Genomic DNA, 17,687 nt, shown 5'->3' with positions numbered 1-17,687 from the left:
GCTCAGTATTGAGATTCACCCATGTTTTATGTAGCATGGTTGATTCAGTGTCATTGCTGAATGATATGTTGTTATATAAATATGCCACAATTTATTTGTTCTCATATTGATGGATTTGGTTTGTTTCTACTGTCTGACTGTTAAAACTGCTCTGATTCCTGTACATGTCTATACATATTTCTGTTGAGTGTAATCTTAATTGGAATTGCTGAGTTGTAGGGAATGTGTTTATCCCACTTTAATAAATAATGACAGGTAGTTTTCCATAGTAGCTGTATAGTATACGGTTCACAAGGAGTTCTAAGATTTCATGTTGTTCAACATCTTTGCCAACTAAGCTATCCAATGAATATGTAGTGTATTTATTGTGTTTTCAAATTGCATTTTCTTGATTACTAATAAGATTGAGCACCTTTTCATATATTGGCCAGTTGAATATCCTCTTTTGTAGAAAGTTCCTTTTCAGGTCTTTTACTCATTTTTGTATGTGACCGTCTTTTCCTAATTGATTTATAACTATTATTTGTATATTCAGCATATGAATTCTTTTATCCGTTATGTTCCAACTACTTTCTCCTACTCCAGCTTGCCTTTTCACTTTTAATGGTATCTTTTTATGAGTACACATTCTCAGTTGTAAGATTGGTCCCACTATTAATCTTTTCCTTTATCAGTAGTGATTTCTGTATTTTGTTAAAGTATCTTCTAAAAGCTTTATGGTTTTGTCTTTCATATTTACATCTGTAGTCCTCCTGGAATTAATTTTTGTATATACTGTGAGGAAAGGGTCAAGTTTCATTTTCCAGCATATATGGAGATCCACTTGACCCAGCGTTATTTACTGGCATGAGTCTTGTTTCCCTGGATCTCTAAAGTACTGCCTTTGGTCTGTATGTGAGTGTGTTTATTTTTTGGATTCTCTTTCCAGTTCCATGGTTCTTAATTGTCTATCTTTGTCTTAATTACTATAGTTTCATAGTAAGTCTCTTGATACCTAGTAGGGCGAGTATGCCTACCTTTTTCCTCTTGTTCAAGAGGGTTTTACTTATTCTTGACTTTTTATTTTTCTGTATAAGTTAGAATAAAGGTACCACATTCCATGCAATGAACGCATTTATGCATACTCACACACAAAGTGTTGGAATTTTTTCCATATTGCATTCAGTCAGGGTGAAAGTGGTTTATTTTCATTGAGTCTTCAATCTGTGAACACAGTATATTTACCTAATTACTTAGGTCCTTAATTTTTCCTAACAACATTTGCTAGTTTTATGGGCAGACATCTTGAACATTGCTTTGTCATTTTTATTACAGGTGTGTGTGTGTGTGTATTATATGTATTATATATATATATATATATATATATATATATATATATATATAATTTAGTGCTCTTATAATGATCTTTTAAAGTCATTTTTTTCCCCCTTTTTTGTTGCTAGGGTAGTTTAATATAGTTGATTTTGTGTGCTGGTCTATATCCATCAACCTTGTGCTCTCTATTCTAATCAGCTGTCTATATATTCTGGGGGTTTTTATATACATAATCATATTGTCTGTGAATGATAGTTTTATTTCTTTTTAATCTTTATTTATCTTGTCTTACTGAACTGAGCAGGATGGCAGTATAAAATAAAAGTTGTGAGAATAGATATCCTTGTTTATTTTGTTCCTTATCTGAAAAGGAAAGCTTTCAGTATTTCAACATTGAATATGATGGAGTAGTTTTAAAATTTTTGGTATATGCCTGTTGCACTTACTATGGCTACATAATCCATTAAAAATTTAATGGCATAAAGCAACCATTTATTATGGTCATAGTTCTGTGGATTAGGAATTTAGATAGGTCACACCGTTGGAACACTTGTCTCTGCTCTGTGTTGTCTGAAGCCTTGACTGCAAGATGCAAAGGCGTAGGGAAGGAACCATCTGAAGGCTCATTTCCTCGTATGTCTGGTTGTTGATGCTGGCTATTTGCAGGGAGCCTCCTTTCCTGTCTATCTGAATCCTTCCAGGTGGTATACCATATGGGCTAGTATGAGCTGCTTCACAGCATGGTAGCTGGTTTCTCCTAAAGCGAGCATTCCCAAGACAGAGAAAGCCAGGTAGAAGCTGTATCCTTTTTACAGCCTCATCTCAGAAGTCATAAAAGCATTTCTTTTGCCATATTTGGGTTGGAGTAGTTACAGATCCCACCCAGATACAAGAGAAGGGAATGCAGACTCTTCTTTAGGGTGAAAGGAGTATCTGTCAGTCATTGTAAGAACAACATATATATGTTAATGTATGTGTGTGTCTAGCTAGCAAGAGTGAGAGACACAGAAAATATGATCTGTTATAGTGCCTTTTTAAATCGGATAAAGAATGTTCCCTTCTATTTAGTGTTTTTGTTTTGATGGATATTAAATTTCATGAAATGCTTTCTCTCTGCTGAACTGAATGATTTTACTTTCTCTTAAGTGATAAATTTCTTTGATTTCAATAAATTCAACTTGATTTATCTTTCTCATATGTTAATGCTTTTGGTTTGCTTTTTTTTTTTTTTTTGCATTTAAAAAAAAAAGATTTTATTTATTTATTTGATGGACAGAGATGACAAGCAGGCAGAGAGGCGGGGAAGCAGGCTCCCTGCTGAGCAGAGAGCCCGATGTGGGGCTCGATCTCAGGACCCTGAGATAATGACCTGAGCCAAAGTCAGAGGCTTAACCCACTGAGCCACCCAGGCGCCCTTTTTTTTTTTTTGCATTTTAAAAATTTTTGCATTATTTTTTATTTTTGCATTAACCTACCATATACCTAATATAGTGTTGGGTATATGGTAGAAGCTTGGAAAATAATCTTTTTTTCTGTGTCTCAGTTCCTTATCCAACAATATCAAATCCTTTGAATACAACATGTTACTGACTTATTAAAAAATATTCCTTATTGTGGAAATAGGAAAGGTTTTCTGAAGATGTAAACATACCTGTCCTCGCCTAGAACTCTGACTAGTCCCTTACTTTCTCTCTGAAGTATGTTTCTATTCTTCATTGTAGATCTGTATCATATCTATCTGCTTGAGGACCATCACTATAGATAAGCAAAGATCTCGAATCAAAAAGTACCATGAGGGACACCTGGGTGACTCAGTCGGTTAAGCCATTGCGTTCAGCTCAGGTCATGATCCCAGGGTTCTGGGATCAAGTCCTGCATCGGGCTCCTTGTCCAGCAAGGAGCCTGCTTCTCTCTCTACCTCTGCCTGCCACTCTGCCTACTTGTGCTTGCTCGCTTTCTCTCCCTCTCTCTCCCTCTCTCTCACAAATAAATAAATAATCTTTAAAAAAAAAAATCTTATGGGACGCCTGGGTGGCTCAGTTGGTTGGACGACTGCCTTCGGCTCAGGTCATGATCCCGGAGTCCTGGGATCGAGTCCCACATCGGGCTCTCAGCTCCATGGGGAGTCTGCTTCTCCCTCTGACCTTCTCCTCGCTCATGCTCTCTCTCACTGTCTGTCTCTCAAATAAATAAATAAAATCTTTTAAAAAAAAATCTTAAAAAATAAAGTACCATGAAATGCTGAATTCTCCCAATTTGGCACTAAATAAAAATTTAAAGTTATCTTCCTTATTTTCTCCTTCTTATATTCTCTTTCTGTAACCATGGAGAAATAGAGTTATAAAATTAATGCACCACTGATTATGGAGAAGACTGTCTCTGCCTTACTAATAAAAATTACTTTGTCAGTAAAACTTTCCTATCCTTTGAGAAGATGTACCTTAATATTTAATAAATCTCACTGGATTATTCTTTCAGGTAGTTTATTAATGTACACTTACCTTCAAAATACATAAAAGTTCCCATGCCAACATTTGGTATTGCCAGAATTTATAGTTTTTGTTTATTTAAGGGATATGAAATCATAGCTTGTGATTTTAATTTGTACTTTCTTTAAAAATATATTTATTTTGAGAGAGAGCATGTACACATGAGTGAGGCTGCGGCAGAGGGGCAAGGGCAGAGGAAAGAGAATTCCAAGCAGCATGGAGCCAGCGCAGGACTCTGTCTCACAGTCCCAAGAAATCATGATCTGAGTCAAATCAAGAATGGGGCATTTAACCGAGTCACCCAGGTGCCCCTTAACTTGTATTTTTTTTTTTTTTAAGATTTTTTATTTATTTATTTGACAGAGAGAGAGAGAGAGAGATCATAAGTAGGCAGAGAGGCAGGCGGGGTGGGGGCAGGGAAGCAGATTCCCTGCTGAGCAGAGAGCCTGACTCGGGCCTAGATCCCAGGACCCTGGGATCCTGACCCGAGCCAAAAGCAGAGACTTAACCCCCTGAGCCACTCAGGTGCCCTTAACTTGTATTTTTAATTGCTAGTAACGTTGATCCATCCTCCCTCATTCCCTACAAAGAAGCTTGCTTATTCATCATCTTTACATTTTTCAGGTCGACATCTTTTCTTATTGGTATTTATATACTTCTTGTGTGTGTTGCAGTATCTTTTTCCAACTTGTGCCTTTAAAAATTCTTCCTTTTTGAAGTGGGAAGAACTAAATTGAATTTGTGTCCTTGGAATTTAACATAGTGCCTGACAAAGTGGTCAATCATTCAGTAAAAAGTAGAATGAATAAATATTTTGCAGCAAGCTAAAAATTTGGTGTTTTTAAAGCAATGATGCTACCTACTTTTAAAAATAGCCTAAAAGTATCATATACTTAGAGCTTATTTAGATTTTAATACGTAGCTTACAATCATATCGTTTGGGTTAATTTTATTATTTAGAAGTTATATTTTTGCCTAATGGTTTATAGGTGTATATAGCTGTCTAGTTGCATTGCTTTAGAAAAATTCTCATCGGTATTTTTTTCAAATTGCTTGTTCCACAGACCGAACTTTCATTTTTCCCCCTCCCATTAAAAATTGACTGACTTCCTTTTTTGGGGTCCCACTATTTTCTGTATAAATCTATCAGGGCTAGTGTTATATTATACTTTATTGTATTTGTTTACATTTCTTGCTCCCCCATTCTTCCATGCTTTTTAGGTTTGGAGACCATCTTATTCAAATGCCAAAACAAATAGCATATAATTAGAAGTTCACTAAATGTTAGAAGTGATTATCAAATAAATAATATATATATGTATTTTAAGATTTTATTTATTTGACACAAAAAGAGATCACAAGTAGGCAGAGAGGCAGGCAGAGAGAGGGGGAAGCAGGCTCCCCGCTCAACAGAGAGCCTGATGTGGGGCTCGATCCCCAGGACCCTGAGATCACGACCTGAGCCGAAGGCAGAGACCGAACCCACTGAGCCACCCAGGCACCCCTAAATAATATGTATCTTTGTGTTGTTTTGAATATTTTCTGCTAATTAAAACTTAGTCTTTTTAACTTTCTGTTGATGAAATGGAACTGGGTGAATTAGTGATTAGTGAAATAATGTAACATCTCTTTTATTGACTTTTCAGAGACTTTCAAGTAAATCTTTACTGCTTAGGTACCTGACACTGCAAATCTTACTGATCATTAAGAATTTAAGCAATATAGTACTCGCTTCAGCAGCACATATAGTATTAAAATTGGAATAGTACAGAGAAGATTAGCATGGCCCCTGTGAAGGGTGACATGCAGATTCGTGAAGCATTCCATAAAAGAAGAAAGGGAGAGAGAGAGAGAAAGAAAGAATTTAGGCAGTCTAGGTGTGGGTTTACCAGGCCTTTATTTTTGAATATTACTAATGATTTTAGTAATAGCTGACATTTATAAGACTCACTATTTTGCTATCATTTTTAAATGCTTTTTAATGATTTAGCTTATTCTGTGTGGTTTTCTATGTTAGGTGCTCTTAGTCTCATTTTAAAGACGAAGAGACTGAGGTGTGGAGAAGTTAAGAAATTTGACCAGAGTTGTACAGTTAGTAAATGGTGAAGCCAGTGTTTGAATCCGGTTAGTCTAAATCCAGTTCTATCTATCTATCTATCTATCTATATATTTTTTAAGATTTTAAAATCTTAAAATCTCAAGCTAGGGTGGGGGACAAAGGGAGAGGGAGAAACAGATTTCCTGCTGAGCGTGGAGCCCAATGAGGATTTCGGTCCCAGGACCCTGAACTTGAGATCATGACCTGAGCCACCCAGGCACCCCCAACCCTATATTCTTAACCATTATTTGCATATTAAATTTAAGTTTTTAGTTACATATGAACTTCATATGCCAAGAACAATATTGTTAATGAAGATTTAGATGGAGAATTGTTTTAAAATAATATTTTATTTATTTATTTGACAGAGAGAGAGAGATCACAAGTAGGCAGAGGCAGGCAGAGACAGGGGGGGAACAAGGCTCCCCACTGAGCAGAGAGCCTGATTCGGGGCTCAATCCAGGACCCTTAGATCATGACCTGAGCTGAAGGCAGAGGCTTAACCACACTGAGCCACTCAAGTGTCCCAGATGGAGAATATTTTTCCTAAAGCAAGACAGATATAATATTTTCTGCCAAGGGCTGATGATTTATCAGGAGGCATAGGTGGCAGGGGGAAGAGGGAGAAAGAAAATGTGAATGAGTGAGTTCAGGACTAAATACACAAAGAAACACTGAGTTAGTCTGAGTATTCAGGGAGGGAAATCAAGTAGGTTTTGTTTTGTTTTATGAGAGATATAGACATTTTAGCTTATTTACTCATAAAAGGAAAATTCTAGTGAAATAAGGTTGTCTGGAGTCCTGGGTTGAGGCCTTGCAGTGCATAAATATCTAACCTCTTGATTGGGCTAAATCTCTAAAACTATGAGAGCAGTAACAAAAATATTTGGGGTATATTGTTTTTATATATATTTGTTTGGGGTATATTGTGGCAAAGAGGGGAAGAAAGGCAGGGAAAGAGAGCAAGACAGAGAATCTCCAAAGTCAGCTACAAAAGAGGAAAAGGGGGATAGTCAGAGAAAGAAGAAACCAAAAGGAGAAATATTTAGAGTAATGAGAGATAACCCGTCTTTTCTCTCATTTCTATCATTTTCAGTCATTGACCAAGATTGTTTCTTCCAGATTCTCTTCCCAGCCCCATGAACCTTCTCAGGTGGGGATTCTGTTCTTCTAAAGCATCCCCAATACTCTGCATGTCACTAAGGTAAAAGAGGTTTCTTTCTCACCCCTTGTTTTATCCTGTCTTCGCTGCTGATTCTACATTGTGTTGACAATAAATCAACCAGTATTTGGAGGGTTACCACTGCTTGTGGTGCTTTACAGGTGTAGAGGGAAATAAAAAAGAAATAGCTTCTCCCATAGAGGACTTTGCAGTCTAGTTAGGAATATAGAATGTAACTTTATTAAAAGATATTAACAATATCCTGTGCTGTGATGTATCAGATGGTGTAAACTTTCCATACTCAGCTCTACATCTCTTTAACCAGCTCTTTCCAGCAAGTGACCTTTTCTACTTTATTAGATTAAAACTGTAGGTATAGAGCAAACATCTGTGCCTGCTTTCATCTTCTTCCCTTCCTTCTTAGATAAAACAGTGGTCCCTTTTTAAGGCTCATTCTTTGGGCTGTATTTTCTTTTTCTTTTTTAAGGTTTTATTTATTTAAGTGGGGCATCTGGGTGGCTCAGTGAGTTAAGCTTCTGACTCTTGATCTCAGCACAGGTCTTGATCTCAGTCATGAGTTCAAACCCTACATTGGGCTCCACTTTTTTTTTTTCTTTGAAGATTTTATTTATTATTTTGACAGAACAGAAGCAGGCAGAGAGAGAGGGAGGAAGCAGGCTCCCTGCTGAGCAGAGAGCCCGATGCAGAGCTCAATCCCAGGACCCTGAGATCATGACCTGAGCTGAAGGCAGAGGCTTAAGCCACTGAGCCACCCAGGCGCCCCTGGGCTCTACTTTAAAAAAAAAAAAAAAAAAAGATTTTTCTTTTCCTTTTTTTTTTTTTTTTTTTTTTTAAGATTTTACTTATTTGACACACAGAGAGAGAAAGAGTGACAGAAGGAATACAAGCAGGGGGGAAATGGGAGAGGGAGAAGCAGGCTTCCCGCCAAGCAGAGAGCCTGATTCAGGGCTCCATCCCAAGCCAAAGGCTAACTGGCTGCCAGTAGTGCAGTTGGTGGCTTATAGAGTAGCTCTATTTTCAACTTTATGAGTAACCTCCATACTGTTTTCCAGAGTGGCTGCACCAGCTTGCGTTCCCACCAGCAGTGTAAGAGGGTTCCCCTTTCTCTGCATCCTCACCAACATCTGTCAGTTCCTGACATGTTAATTTTAGCCATTCTGACTGGTGTGAGGTGGTATCTCATTGTGGTTTTGATTTGTATTTCCCTGATTTCAACTGATGTTGAGCATTTTTTCTTGTGTCTCTGGGCCATTTTTATGTCATCTTTGGAGAAATGTCTGTTCATGTATGACTACCTTCCTGACAGTTTTTATCCTGTATTCTCTGTAGGTTTCTTTTTCTCTGGCTGCACATAAAATACCTTGGCCCTATTTTCTTATCACTCCAAATCTCAATCCTTAGAACTCTAGCTAGCAATTATATTCTAATATAGTTCCCAAATGTATACCTCGTAGTTTAGGCCTCTTTTTTTTCTTAAATAAGATTTATTTATTTTAGAAAGAAAGAAAGGGTGAACAGGGCGAGGGGCAAGAGGGGAGAGAGAGAATCCTCAGACTCTCCACTGAATGCGGCGCCCATGCAGTGCTTGATCCCAGGATCCTGAGATTACAACCTAAGCCGAAATCAGGAGTCGGTTGCTTAACAGACTAAGCCACCCAAGAACCCCTTGAGACCTCTATCTTAAGACCAGGATCTAGTTATACTTCTGTTACAGTGACCTCAAACTCAGACCCTGAAGTCAAACCTCCAAAACCTGCTCATCATTCTACTTGCTCATTCCCCATCTTGTTGCTTTTACTTTAATCCCTATCTCACGGTTACCTTAAACATTTACTCTTGTCCAATTAGAACCATAGAGATCATCCTATTTTTATTTTATATTTTATTTTTAAAAAAAGATTTTATTTATTTATTTGATAGAGCTCACAACTAGGCGCAGAGAGAGAGGAGGAAGCAGGCTCCCCGCAGAGCAGAGAGCTCTATGTGGGGCTCGATCCCAGGACCTTGGGATCATGACCCAAGCCGAAGGCAGAGGCTTTAACCCACTGAGCCACACCCAGGTCCCTCTTTATTTTATTTTTAAAAAGATTTTTATTTATTTATTTGAGAGAGAGTGTGTGAGCCAGGTGAGAGGCAGAGAGAATCCCAAGCAGACTCTGTGCTGAGTGTGGAGTCAAACAGGGGGCTTGATCCCAGAACCCTGAAATCATGACCTGAGCCAAAATCAAGAGTCAGCACTCAACTGACTGAACCACCCAGGCACCCAGGATTATCCTATTTTTTAATCTCCCATCTAATCAAGGACCATATTCCATCAATTCTCTGTCTTTCTTAAATCTGTCCTTTCATTTCTAATTTCTAGTGGGAAGGTTTCTGGTAAAACTTTTATTTGTCTCAGCATCTTGAAAATATTCTTTGTATACTTGAATGAATGAATAGGCTATTGGAAAAGATACTTGACTGTAATAATAAAGAGAGAAGATGATTCCTGAGCATAGAAACTAAACTGAGATTAGAAAGTATTCTTTCTGGCCTCCAGTGAGATTTTGATTTGAGAAGAAAGGAAAGCCAAGGTGTATAATCTATAAATTAGTAGTGATCTGCAAGTGGGAGTTGATGAAAAGAAGCCCCATACACTGTGATGTGTAAGAGGAGCCTTTTGGTATTGTATTAGAAAGCACTTGGTTTCAGAACTTTGTACAGCTCCTCTAATATTAGGAGACTGTGAACTATCTTTTAATTGTGCTACATGTATTGTAAAGAAGAGTAGTTGACAACTTGGTTATAAAACTAGTCTTAGGTTTGTCTGGAGATTGAAGAAAAATGTAACAAAAATTCTGCCACAGTCTTTCAGGGGTCTTTGCAAGAATTTGAACTCCTTTCTAGTTTGTGCCAGGCATACCACATTTCTTTTGTATCATTATATTTCTCATTCTGTCTGCTTTTATTCTGCCGATGTGATCTGTCCTAAATGTCCTTTGCTTCACACACATTGCACACTCCCTGACCCACTTGACTCCTGTTAATCTTTCACACTGCTCCTATATTTTGATGAATCTGTACCAGTTATTATTTGAAAGAGAAATACTTTCCCAAGCCTCACTTGAGGAAACACTCCTTTGATGGCTCCCACTTTTTTCCATAAAGGCTTTTTGAAAATGTTAAATCTGGATTATTTTGCTTTGTTTTTCCATCTTTTATAAGCTTTTCTGTTTATCCTTAACTCAGTCTTTGTAGTACAGTTCATAATGTTCAATTTGGTTTAGGCTTTATCCGTTTCACAGTATTTTTTTGGTGTTTGTGTTTATACCAGTCATGTTGTTTCTGTTTTACTTTGGGTTGATTTAAATTTCCTTTTCTCAATTATAAGTATATAGCTTAAAACCAACAAATTGAAGAGATAAACCTCCAGTAGCTTAGTTTTGACACTTACCTCCATGAATTTGTTCTTTGATTAGCTTTAGAAGTAATTATCAAAAGAATAAATACATACCGCATTCATTAACTTTCATTTGGTGTTGCATAATTTTGTAAGACAGAGTAAAGATATTTATAATTTGAATTCCTTTGTACATTTATGTTATTCTAAGCCTGAGCAGTTTAAAATTGGAGTATCCAGCCAGTTGATTATTATAGGTTACTTTTTAGTGCACTTGTATTATTTTGCAGTAATTTGGAAAATTAGTGAACTATGAAAAATATTCTCATTGTTAATTCATCTTAGTTTAGTGAAATGGTTATAATGAATCAGCCATGTTTTAACACTTAAGTTTCAAAACACTAAAGTTTCATTGAGAAGTGAAAATTCTTGTAATTTCTTTACAGTTCAAGTGGATTTTATTTTATTCAAAACAAAAAGGAAAAAAGAAAATGTGACTTGCCACTTTGCACACACATTGTTTATTTTATTTCCTAGTAGAGAAAATATTCACTTTGGGGGTTTTAACTCTGTTGTTTATAGAAACTCTTAGTATGTTTTATTTCAGAAGGCAAAAACTGAGTTTTGTATTTGAAGCAATGGTATCTTATCCTTAATTAAAGGAAGATAAGAAAAATAGTTATCTGAGAACAATGAAAGGATTATAGTGAATATTCATGTCGTGTATTAATTCATGTGTTTCTGTCTGTGCCTGGAGTTTAACCACTCCCAAAGCAGCCCAAGTTTTTGTTTGTATCTTCACCCCCTTTTGGCTGCATGCTCTCTTCTTCACTGTCTTTGTCTCACTTTATAAAGAAGTAGAAAACTTTTCTCTACTTAAGAGAGCAAAGGGGCAGAAGAGCTATCTTAAGAAGTTTTTATTTGTGCCAACATAGACATGCTTTGTGTTGGGCCATCTGGACCAGGAGGATTTCCTCAGACTGTAAAGTATGTTGTGAGATTTAGAGAGCTGGGATTTGCTCTGGACCTGTCTGGGAAGGCAGCAGAAAACGTAGACTGAACTGGGTTATATTGCTTGTAACATAGCGGGCAAGAATGGAAGACAGTTTGCCTGGTCTTGCTTCAGTGTATGTTTCCTCCACACTTAGGAACTTCTGCACTGGTAACGTATCTTTCCTTTCCTGGGAATTCAGACCTGTCTCCTAGATTTTACTCCTGACAAAAGAAGTATGAGGATTTAGGAATGACTATAGATCAGTTCTCTTTTTTCCTGCCTCCTCTCTTTAAATATATGTGTTAATAGTGGCATAAATATTTGCCTACATAACCTTCATAAAGTATTTAAGACTGAACCCACTGTATAAACAAATATAATCCTATTGTGAGGGCAGAGTAGGCTTTGCTCAACTTGTTCTTTCCCTGCCTCCCCCCACCTCCGGAAAGGATGGCCATTATATTATTCTTGAGTGAAAAAAATTAAAACAGCAGCTTTTAATGGAAAATAATCAAAAAATGCCTCTCTAAAATAATAGCAAATCATAAATTGTGTAATTAAGCTTGACGTTTGCTTCTATGAAGTCTAACCAAAAAATTTCATCAGAAGCAGAATTATCTGTTTTTAATTCTTCATGTTAAATGAAGTAAAAAGTTTGGAGAGGGGAGCCATTTTAATTGTGAATGAATCCTGGTGATACAGTGAAGTAAAGCCCTTCCTTGGGACCAGCTACCATGCTCAGAGTACTGCAGCAAAAATGTTTTTCATTTTTTTACTTAACACAGTTTCTCTTTTAATTTATGCTAATAGATGACTTTTTAGTAAGACTGTATTACAATGAAAAAAACCCACAGTTTTAAAAATGCAAAATAAGTCAACAACATTATTTGTGTTATTTTATTGAAGGTGAACTCTCATTTTCATATAATATTGTTAACTGGAAGTAATTAATATTGTCATTTACTAACAAAATAAATTAGCCAAGCTTTTAATAGTCGAAATGCCATCTTATTAAAACCTGTTGGAGAGAAAAGTGTGATTTTTGGAAGTAGATTGTGATAAATAGGAAACTTTGTTTCCTGCATAAATAAATCTTCCTAATGGCCACTGTGTTTTTCTGAATATATTCTTTGGTTTATTTCCACAAATAAATTTTAGCTATTATAGAATCCGTAGTGCTTGATTCTTGACTGTAGTCCTTAAAGATTTCTGTCTTTATACAGTAATATTTGAAGACAACAATTCCAATTGAGAACAAAACAAAAAAATAATTTAAGTCATTTAAATCCCTTCTGGGGGCGCCTGCCTGGGTGGCTCAGTGGGTTAAGCCGCTGCCTTCGGCTCAGGTCATGATCTCAGGGTCCTGGGATCGAGTCCCGTATCGGGCTCTCTGCTCAGCGGGGAGCCTGCTTCCTCATCTCTCTATCTCTCTGCCTACTTGTGATCTCTCTCTGTCAAATAAATAAATAAACTCCTTAAAAATAAATAAATAAATAAATAAATAAATAAATAAATCCCTTCTGATAGGGGTGCCTGGGTAGCTCAGTGGGTTAAAGCCTCTGCCTTCGGCTCAAGTCATGATCTCAGGGTTCTGGGATCGAGCCCCACATCAGGTTCTCTGCTCAGCAGGGAGCCTGCTTCTTCCTCTCTCTCTGCCTACTTGTGATCTCTGTCAAATAATAAATAAAAATCTTAAAAAAAAAAATCCCTTCTGATACAAATTTACTAACGTAGTATGTCATTTTTAATTGTGTTTTGTGTTTTGAAGAAATGATGTTTAAAGACCAGGTCTTTCAAATATATTATATCGATTTTTTTTTTCTTTTATTAGCATGGGACTATTCTTTTTGAACATCACTATATTCATACTTTTACAAAATGCTTTCATTCACTATGCATAAAAATCTACAAATAACCAAATTTGCATTGAAAATTTACAAAATATGTTTATATCACAGCCTAAATTAGCTTTGCTTTTTTTTAGCTGATAAAATAATTTAAATTCTATTTATACAGAATTTTCTGTATATCTGCAGAAAATCCATCTAAAAGAATAAGGTAGCAAAAAATCCTCATAAATCCTGCTTCTCAGTGATATACCTATAGTCTCTTATGTACATGTATATCTATGGATATACAGCTCTATACAGAATATACTATAATTGTTTGCCTTGTAATTTTTTTCTCTTCACAGTATGTTGTCACTCTTAGTAAACTTGTTTATGGTTGCAAATATACATCATTCTTTTTAAGAGCTATGTGGTATACCATAGTGCAACCATTTATTTAAACAAAGTTGCCTACTGGTAGTCCTTTAAGCTAGTGCCAAATAATTTTTTAAGTTATTGACAGTGCATGGTATTGTTACTGTTTTCTCATGTTTCTTCATTTTTACTACCTCCTGTAATCTAATCTGCATTATCTTCCTACCCAATAAGGCCTGCCAATGTCTTAACAGAAGTGCTTTAGCAAAGGAAATCAGAGTTTTGTTCTTTGGAGAGTATTGTGTATTGAAAAGTATACTTTTCTGAAATGGGCTATTTTTCTCTCCAGAGATTTATAGGTAACAGCTAAGAGTCCTACCGTTAGCTCTCAAAGCTATCATAAAAACCATCTGATTTTAGTTGTTTTTAAGACATAAGACCTCATTTTTTCCGAAGTACATGCCTACTTTTTATCTGTTTCGGAGTTTAATTTGCAAAGATTGGTTTCATTGTTTTCTAGAAAATGAAGTGAGGAACCTAACTATGATATCCTCATCCCCAGAGTTCTTTTCAGAAGAGGAAAAAAAAAAAAGAAGAAGAAGAAGAGAAAACCACTTGACTCCCCCTACTCCCCCACCAAAGTGTAACACAATATATGTTTTGATTGTTTTTATGACACAGATGTTATATTATCTGTGGATTCCTCCTTGTACTATCCCTTGCCCTATATCATCAGAAGTAACTGTTGTCATGAATTTTGTTTTTATTACTCTATTGCTTTATAATTTTATTCTAAATGATATAATATTTACTTTTTGTCTGACTTGCTTTTGATACTTACCAGTATATTCCTGAGATTCATACATGATGTTGCACATGGCCATAGTTTACCACTCTAATATGCTGTCGAATGTTTGTATCACAGTTTATTTACCCATTTTATAGTTGATGAACATTTAGGTTTTTCCCAGTTTGTTTCTTATTTGAACTATACTGTTGTAAACTTTCTTGAACATGTCTCTTGGTGTATGAGTGCAGGAGCAGGGATTGGGAATACCTGGCTGACAAGCTCTTTTGTAAATAAAGTTTTATTGGGACATAGCCATACCCAGTCATTTACATATTCATCTATAGCTGTTTATGTATTTCAGAGGCAGATCTGAGTAGTTCCTGCAGAGGCTGTATGGTCTGCAAAGCCTAGAATGTTTACTGTATAGCTCTGTAGACAACATTTGCTAGCCCTGCCGTAGGGTAGGATATATACATTGAGGAGTGGAATTGCTGGGTCATAAGATGAGTGCATCTTTAGTTTTATCAGGTGATTCCATAGTTGGGTTTTCCCCTCAAAGTCACTGAAAGCAGGTGTACCTACCTCCTGCCATAATGTATGAGTTCACATTACTCCGTATCCTTGGGAACACTTGATATTGTCATGTTTTCAATGTTTTGCCAGTTTGGTGAGTATAGAACAGTATTTAATATGGTTTTAATTTTCTTAAATAAATAATGAGGTGATTGAGCCTCATTTTGTATATTAATTGGCCATTTGTTCCTTTTCCTTTGAGATGCATAGTCAAGGTCTTTACTGTAGGATTTTATGTCGTATCGATTTTTAGGAATTATTCAAGATACTAATCTTTTACCAATTACAGATGTTAAAACTATCTTTTTCCAGTTTTTAAATTGCTTTTTCTCTTTACTGTGTCTTAGTAAGCATATGTACTGAATTCTAATGTAGATAAGTATCAGTCTTTACTTCTATGGTAATTCTTTCTGTGTCTCATTTAGGATCCTCCCTTCTACTTCCATGATTTGAAGATATTCTCTCTTTCTTTCTGGAGGTTTTATAATTTTGCTTTAAATTCTTTAATCTACTTGGATTTGATTTTTGTGTATGGTGGAGATAGAGACTTCAAAATATACTTAATTTTAATGAATTTATAAATTTTAGTTTAACTTGGGAAGTTGAGCAATTATTTCTTCACTCCCGCCCTCCCCCCCATCTAGAACCCTGTTCTCACTTTTCCTCTGGGGCTCCAATGACACTAATATTAGGCTTGAGGCTGCCTTGTTTTTTCCTTTCTGTTTAGATTGTATAAATCATACATAATGTATATGTATGTAATATACATATCTAATAAAACATTTTTTCAATAATATAAGTCCTAATTTCATAGATTATTTTCTCTTTTTATAAACAGTTCAAAAAGCTTGGTTATCCAAGAGTCCATAATATAGGAAATTAGATTGGGAATGAGTGTTGTTATAGACAGGCATACTTAATCCTGACTACAAAGAGGGAAGCAGAAAAGGTAGCAAGAAAGACTAGAAATTTGAAAATGTAGTACTTTCAATTATTTAATTAGAAATATAGTAGTCTCTAGGTCATCATTCTATCATAATGCTTACAGCACAAAATAATTAATATTCTCAAGAAAGATTGAGTCATCTAAAAGTGGCTAAATTATGACTGTATGCCCTTGTTAGGAAAGCAAGAAAGTATTTTATTTTAGAAAGATTTACACAAAATCATTGGCACTGAAAAGGTGCTAGAATTTATAGGCCTGTCTTATTCTGATGTGATGCTGCATTGCCAACTTTTGGATATTTAGAATAAAATATACTTACCTCTGGAAAAGTAATATATTTAACAGCTCAGAAGCCAAATTAACTAATTCATTATAGTAAAAGCATAATGAACAGTTGTTGTTGTAGGTCTAAATTCTAGTATGGAATATTGAAGTTTACTTAGTTACATATAACTTTGGTTGCAGCTCTAATAAAAGAGACTTAATTATGTCGATAAATAGAGTAAGCTAATGGACCTTCTTTCTCTCTCCATTCACCTCCCTCAACCGCTGACCCCACAGTGGTTTAACAACCCTTGAGAGTTCATTTGTAGTTCATATTTTATTTTTTTTAAGACTTTTATTTATTTGATAGAGAGAGATCACAAGTAGGCAGAGAGGCAGGCAGAGAGAGAGGGGGAAGCAGGCTCCCTGCCGAGCAGAGAGCCCGATGTGGGGCTCGATCCCAGGACCCTGAGATCATGACCCAAGCCAAAGGCAGAGGCTTAAACCACTGAGCCACCCAGGCGCCCCTGTAGTTCATATTTTAGCTTTCAAGGCTAGAAACTGTTTTGAGAAGAAGCAAAGACATGAGAGACTACTGTGATACAAGGAAAAAGAGCTAATATGCTTGGATTAGGAAAGGGAGTGTAAAAAGCTCCCACAGGGGTCCCTAGGTGGCTCAGTAAATTAAGCATACTATTCTGGAGTTCGCTTCAGGTCATGATCTCAGGGTTGGGAGATTAGCCGGCTGCTGGGCATGGCGCCTGCTGAAGATTCTGTCCCCTCCTTCTGCCCTTCCCTCCTCTTCATCTTTTCTCCCCCCACCCCTTTTCTCTCCAAGAAAAAGAAAAGGCCAAAGGCTCCCAGAAAGTAGATATATATTCTATTTACTGAACAGATATATTTTGTGAACAAGAGTGTAGTGCATTAGAGATTGGGTGAGGAAAAAAAAAAGTTTCAAAGTAGAACAGCGATAGATTCTAGAGAGTCATCTGAGGGAGGAACTCTAACCCCTTTGCTGTGTGACCAGGAATAACTCGCTTGATTACCCAGAGTCCTAGTTTATTTATCTATAAAATGGCAGGAGGAGTTTTTGGTCTTTTGGTCTTTTCTAGCCTTAGTAATCAATGGATGCAAATTTAAGTTAACTGCCTTATATTCTAGCTTTGTGGGGTTTTTTTTTTTTTTTTTTTTTTTTTAAATTAAATTGGAACACTGTATCTGGAGGAAACTTGGTTTAAGAAATCAAGCTTTGAGGGACGCCTGGGTGGCTCAGTTGGTTAAGCAGCTGCCTTCGGCTCAGGTCATGATCCCAGCGTCCTGGGATCGAGTCCCACATCGGGCTCCTTGCTCCACAGGGAGTCTGCTTCTCCCTCTGACTCTTCCTTCCACTCTGTCTACCTGTGCTCGCTCTCACTCACTCTCTCTCTGACAAATAAATAAATAAAATCTTTAA

At 36.4% G+C, this 17,687-nt stretch overlaps 1 protein-coding gene and 1 non-coding gene across 6 annotated transcripts in view; both read left to right on the top strand.

Annotated features, from left to right (window-relative positions):
- Positions 1–17,687, top strand: part of EML4 (EMAP like 4) — a 157,678-nt gene that overhangs the window by 48,995 nt on the left and 90,996 nt on the right. Inside the window, exon 2 of one of the 5 annotated variants that reach the window (XM_059188473.1) lies at positions 7,024–7,105. The exons of the other annotated variants lie outside the window; for them this stretch is intronic. The gene's annotated coding sequence lies outside the window, so the exon portion shown is untranslated. The remainder of the gene's footprint in view (positions 1–7,023; positions 7,106–17,687) is intronic. 5 annotated transcript variants of the gene reach the window in all.
- LOC131808703 (U6 spliceosomal RNA) lies at positions 5,528–5,636 on the top strand. Its single transcript, XR_009344910.1, has one exon. It is a non-coding gene; the product is annotated as a U6 spliceosomal RNA (small nuclear RNA).

The sequence above is a fragment of the Mustela lutreola genome, chromosome 9 (assembly GCF_030435805.1).
Source record: "Mustela lutreola isolate mMusLut2 chromosome 9, mMusLut2.pri, whole genome shotgun sequence".
In the NCBI taxonomy this organism is placed as follows: Eukaryota; Metazoa; Chordata; class Mammalia; order Carnivora; family Mustelidae; genus Mustela; species Mustela lutreola.
The sequence above is the reverse complement of the archived record's forward strand: the minus strand, read 5'-3'. Positions and strand labels throughout refer to the sequence as shown.